The following is a 5672-nucleotide window of genomic DNA, read 5'->3' on the forward strand; positions in this document are numbered from 1 at the left end:
TGGGCATAAACCATGGAGCTGAGGGTCTGGATTCCCAAGCACACTCTTGGTCTGATTATGGAGACTTGGAGCTCCCTCAAGGTTCGAAACAGACCTCACAGACAGGTTGGGGGACACACTATGGAGTGGATTGGTGCTCTGGACAAGTGAGGGGCACTGACATCATGAATTCTCTTCAGGCTGTCAATCAGCTAGTTCACCCTGACAGACAGAGGAGCTGAAGCAGTGAATAGATTAGCAGGCTCCACATCCACTCCCTGCACTGACTGTAACCAAAGTGCTCCACCAAGCCCATCACTCTGTGTCACTCTGGACCCTTGCCCCAGCCACAAGCTGAAGCCAGCGCTCCCTCCAAGAATGCATCTCTGGAACCCCCATAAGCCTTAGGCACTCCACTGAATGCCAGAGGCACATTTTCAGGAATAATGCCTTCAATCAAAAGAAAAAACAAAATCATCCTCTGGAGGAGATAGTAATGAAATTGCCCAGATGTGCAAATACCGATGTAGAGACACAAGAAGCATGAACAAGGAAAGCAATATGACTCCCCATAGGAACGTGATAATACACTACTATTGGGCTGTGAAGAAGCGGAGATTGATGAACTGCCTGATAGAGTGATTGTAACGTTTCTCAAAAACACAGGGTTAAATGAATTTATTTTCAAAAACACAAAGCTTTTAACACACTGAAGTCTTTAAAGTTAATTCTCTTTCATTTAAAAAATTATTTGAGAGAGACAGAGAGAGAGAATGAGTGCTCCCATCCACTGTTTCTCTCTCCAGATGTCTGCAATCACCAAGGTGAAGTCAAGAGCCAGGAACTAAATCCAGGTCTCTCACGTGAGTGGCAGGAACCTAGTGTTGTGAGCCTCTCCAGCCACCTCCCTGGGTACACATTAGTAGAAAGCTAGAATTAAGACCTGGAGATGGGTATAGAACCCAGAAGGTGTCCTAACTGGTGTTTCAATTAACTGCTAGGCCAAATGCCTCCTTCAAGCTTGTCTTCTTAAAGGCCAGAGAACTTTGGCATCCATGGAAGTCATCAGTGTTTCCTGTTACACTGCAGCTGCTACATCTTGCTAGGCTATTTCTGGTCCTATTATTTCAAAATTAGGTTAGTGACTGGACCTGCTGCCCCGTCAGACAAGTTCATAGTCCTCCTCTCTGCGGACAGTGGGATGACCAGTTGGCCAACACTGAGGTCTCTATGACTACTGGCCATCCAGCTATGAAATAAGAAGATGGCTTATTTCCATACCAGAGTCCTGGCCGTCTATGCTGTCTATGTTGTCTTTCACTTTTTCTGTTATAATTATTCATCAACAAATATTGACTATGTTGATGGCATTGTAGACCAAGCAATCGTAAATAGTTTATTGTTGAGATAAATATTGAAGTACAGTATTTAAAATAATGTATGACTGCTTACAGATTGCTCAGTGGGCATAGACCATGCCCAGTGCAATATATTATAAAAGTAAATAGTCTTTTGGCCGGCGCCGCGGCTCACTAGGCTAATCCTCCGCCTAGCGGCGCCGGCACACCGGGTTCTAGTCCCGGTCGGGGCGCCGGATTCTGTCCCGGTTGCCCCTCTTCCAGGCCAGCTCTCTGCTGTGGCCAGGGAGTGCAGTGGAGGATGGCCCAGGTGCTTGGGCCCTGCACCCCATGGGAGACCAGGAAAAGCACCTGGCTCCTGGCTCCTGCCATCGGATCAGTGCGGTGCGCCGGCCGCAGCGCGCCGACCGCGGCGGCCATTGGAGGGTGAACCAACGGCAAAGGAAGACCTTTCTCTCTGTCTCTCTCTCTCACTGTCCACTCTGCCTGTCAAAAAAAAAAAAAAAAAAAAAAAAAAAAGTAAATAGTCTTTTTAAATTAGTGTTTTCTTTGTATTCCTTTTTTGTAGGCTCTGTGTGTTATGAAATAAGTACACACACATGCAATGTTTGACACAGATAATATTTACACATATTTATTCAGTTAAAATACCATACTTGTAAGAAGTATCATTGTAAGAAAAATGTCAAAGTGATTATAAATAAACACCACTGCTTTACAAAAATTGAAGAAAAACCAAGCAAGTCTCTACTTGACAGTAGCTGAATATCAGCAAATTCTAAACTAATTGCTGCAATTTGCATGTCTGCATAAGGACTAAAAACCACAAAATGAATTAAAATTTAGATATATTTTTAACATCTGTTGTATTTTGCTTACTTGTTCTGTGTATTTTGTTAGTATAAATTGAATATCCCTAATCCAAAAACCTGAAATTTGAAACACTCCATTATCTGATAATATGGCAACACAGATGAAAAATTTCATATTTGATGTCATGTGACAATTCCCAGTTAAAATTCAGGCATGCCAAAAATATTGTATAAAATTATGTGTATGTGAAAGAGAAATAAATTTCATGTTTAGGCTGGAGTCCCATCCCATAAATATTTCATATTTATGTGCGAATATTCTAAAATCCAAAAAGAATTGGCGATCAGAAACACTTTTAGCCTCATGTTTTTCAGACTAAGGAATATTCAACCTGCATTGTGTACTCCGGTCACACAAAAACAACTTAATTCGCTACACATTAAACAAAATAAAAGTTCAAAATGTCAACAAAATCAGTATCATTTTAGATATGTTTATTATTCATTTTTACAGACCCAATTTAAGTTGAAACCCAAGCAAGAATGATCAGTCCAGTAAGATGTTTTCACATGTGATAGATTCAATGATGTAATACAAAGCCCATAATGTCTCCTGGGCTAGAAGTTCTTGTCAATTAAAATATGAGTTCAACAAATTGACAAAGTCTGTCACATCTGTTCATGTTAAAAATACTTCTGAACAAAATATTTTGAGTAGAGAGGATGTAGGGGAAGCAAATCTCAACTCAAAAGAACTGAGACCTTCCTAAATGTTGAATTCAGTGCTCATAAAATCTTTTATTCACATCCTATGAAGTAGCCAAACACAGAAAGCTCAATCCCACTGGAGTAGTAATAGCATATGCTGCAAATAGTTGAGCTGTTTTGTGAGCTAGAAGGAGGAAAAACTGAAAGTGTTTTTTTTGACTAAGGACAAGCATTGGAATAATTAACATTGTGTGTAACATTTGGAAGGAAGTCATCAAGCACTTGACAGTCTCTCCATCCTTTTGCAGGATGCAATTGGTTGAAACCACAGACATTTTTATATAATCACTTTCTTTTTCATATTCACCATTTACATGCTAATGCATCAAATAAAAATTCTTATTTTGTGAGCTCTTTTTCAAAAGGACAAAAATTGTTAATGTTTTGGAAATGGCAAAAAGATTTTTTGACAATTTCACTCAAAGTATCTTCATACTCTGCACAGATGGTGCTCCTATGATGCTTGAATAACATTTGGTTTTACTACTTCAAGGAAAAAGAAAGCTCAACTTATCTTCATACACAGATATGCCGGAAGTCTTCCAGTATCTTCATAAGAAGTTCATTCCTCAGCCTTAAACTACGAAATCCATCAGAACTGGCCATGATCCCTTGGTTACAAACAACTGAAAATGAATCTGAAGCTTTAGTGAAAAAGATATCCATATGAAGGGATTGGTCATGGTAAGGCAGGAGAAGCAGGCTCAGGCTGTATTGAAGGGAGAAGTCAGTCAAACTTCTGTTGCAGAAATGGCCAATCAACAAGTGCCATTAGGTTTTTGACTCACTTGGCAGTAGCCATTAGAAATAACCCCTAGCTGACCCTCTGGTGTTGTCTTGCTCCTTCAAGAATATCTGTTATCATTAGAGCAGCTGACTATACTAACACTGCCAAGTTACAGAGAGAGAGAATAATTAATTGCTTTCCTGATAAGGTAAAAGGATTTTCTAAAATGCACAGCTGATCAATGGTAGCATAGTAGAACAAAGAATTCTAAGCTCTTCCCTACTAAAATTTTACAGTGATCTTTTATTATGATGTTGCTTGAAATTTTGGATTGATTTATACTTTACTAATCTGCGTAGGTCTATCAAGAATGACTGCAGTTAGAACGTGTCCTCTGTGCACGTGTGTTTGTGTGTGTCCATGATAAATTTGTAAAAGAAGTAGTATTGGTCACACAACAATTCTGTTGGCCTTACCAGTAAGCAAGAGCCAGTGCTGATTTTAGTCATGCCTTCATCTATCACAATGAGCATAAGCATGTGTTTTATTTTGAACTACAGCATATTTTTTTTCTTCTTTCCAGGCCAGTGAAATCATCCTCCTGAGGGAAAAAGCAAAACAAACTTTTGGGAAGAAGGTTCTGGAGACTGTAATTAGCTACAGAAAGAATCAGCAGAGACAGATTGGTACTTCAGTCAAAGAACAAATTCAATTTTAAAGCATTTTGAGGGCTCTTGTGTACCAAAGTCATCGCTGAATAACTTGTACATAATACTTCATTCCAGGACAGTAGAGTAAGGTCCTCAGAGTTTTGAGGGAGAAAAAAAATATGGTCTAAGAATTATAAATGTACAATTAGATTACAAAATGTAAGCTCTCTAATGACTGTGCTATTGGTTAAAAGATGGTGAGCAAGTAGGGTAAAAGGGAAACATCAAGAGGGGAAATGTGAGAAATGTATCATATGAGGGCTGGGACAAGAGATAGTTTGCAACATGCACTGAGGGATTCTGAGGCTTGATAGCTCCCATTCCTGCATGATTTCCTGAGATCCTGGAGAAACAAGGGGGCATCTTAGCTACCACTGCTGCTTTCCAGATGCAACTGTGGGTTCAACTGTGGTGAGTAATGAATGGTCAACTGGAGTGGTAGGGCTAGGAATTCAAGGTCTAATCGGTGGTGTGGTGAAGTCCTACATTCCAAAGGAGGACCAGCTAGAGGATCAGGTGCATGGCATAGGAGGAAATGCCTCCTTGTGGTGGCTCTGTCAGACGGATCTCTGCTATGGAATCAAGATCAAAGAAACCTCTGGATTGAAGTTAAGAGCAATATGACGTCCACCACATTTTTCACAACTTGTTCATGTCAAAATATTCCTCTATTTATGAGAAGCAGAAAAATTCTGAAAACAATAGCCTGGCTCTAGTCTTGTGGGGAGAAAAGAGAACTTGTTCTTGGTGGGACCTGCTTGAAACCACAGAGAATTTCTTGCCATTTACTTGCTACTTGATCTCTCAATGCTATGAGCAGTTATATACATGGGATAAAATAGTATCGGGCCATTGTAAATGGAGATGAAGTAGTAACAGTGTCATCTCTCCTATGTGGTCTGCACATTGAAAAAACACCGATAATCTAATGGATGAATGTGAAGAAGATTTGGAGAATCCTCATGCCAGGAGCTTTATTTGCCTTCCCCCCTCCTCTCCATTATTTAGATCTCTCTTTTTTTGTCTCCATGGTTTTGCTATTTCACAATGATACACTTTAATGTGAGTATACTTTCAACCACTGTTCTGGTTACTAAGCGAACCCTTTCAATTTGGAAATTCGCATACTTTAATTCTAGGAAATTTTTAAAAATAATTTATCTGATTGCATCTTCTATTTTGTTTTATCTATTCTCCCCGGAACTGTTCTGGTTCAGATGCTGAGACCTCTTACAGTAATCCCCTAATTCTCTTATGCTTTCATGTTTTCTCTGTTTTGCATCTCTTTTTCTTCTACTTCTTGATATAATTATTTCAA

General features: G+C 39.5%; 1 non-coding gene across 1 annotated transcript; it reads left to right on the plus strand.

Annotated features, from left to right (window-relative positions):
- Nucleotides 1–5131: 5131 nt before the first annotated feature.
- On the plus strand, nt 5132–5263 carry LOC127490452 (small nucleolar RNA SNORA20). Its single transcript, XR_007918401.1, has one exon. It is a non-coding gene; the product is annotated as a small nucleolar RNA SNORA20 (small nucleolar RNA).
- The last annotated feature ends 409 nt before the right edge of the window (nt 5264–5672 follow it).

The sequence above is a fragment of the Oryctolagus cuniculus genome, chromosome 2 (genome assembly GCF_964237555.1).
Source record: "Oryctolagus cuniculus chromosome 2, mOryCun1.1, whole genome shotgun sequence".
Lineage (NCBI taxonomy): Eukaryota > Metazoa > Chordata > Mammalia > Lagomorpha > Leporidae > Oryctolagus > Oryctolagus cuniculus.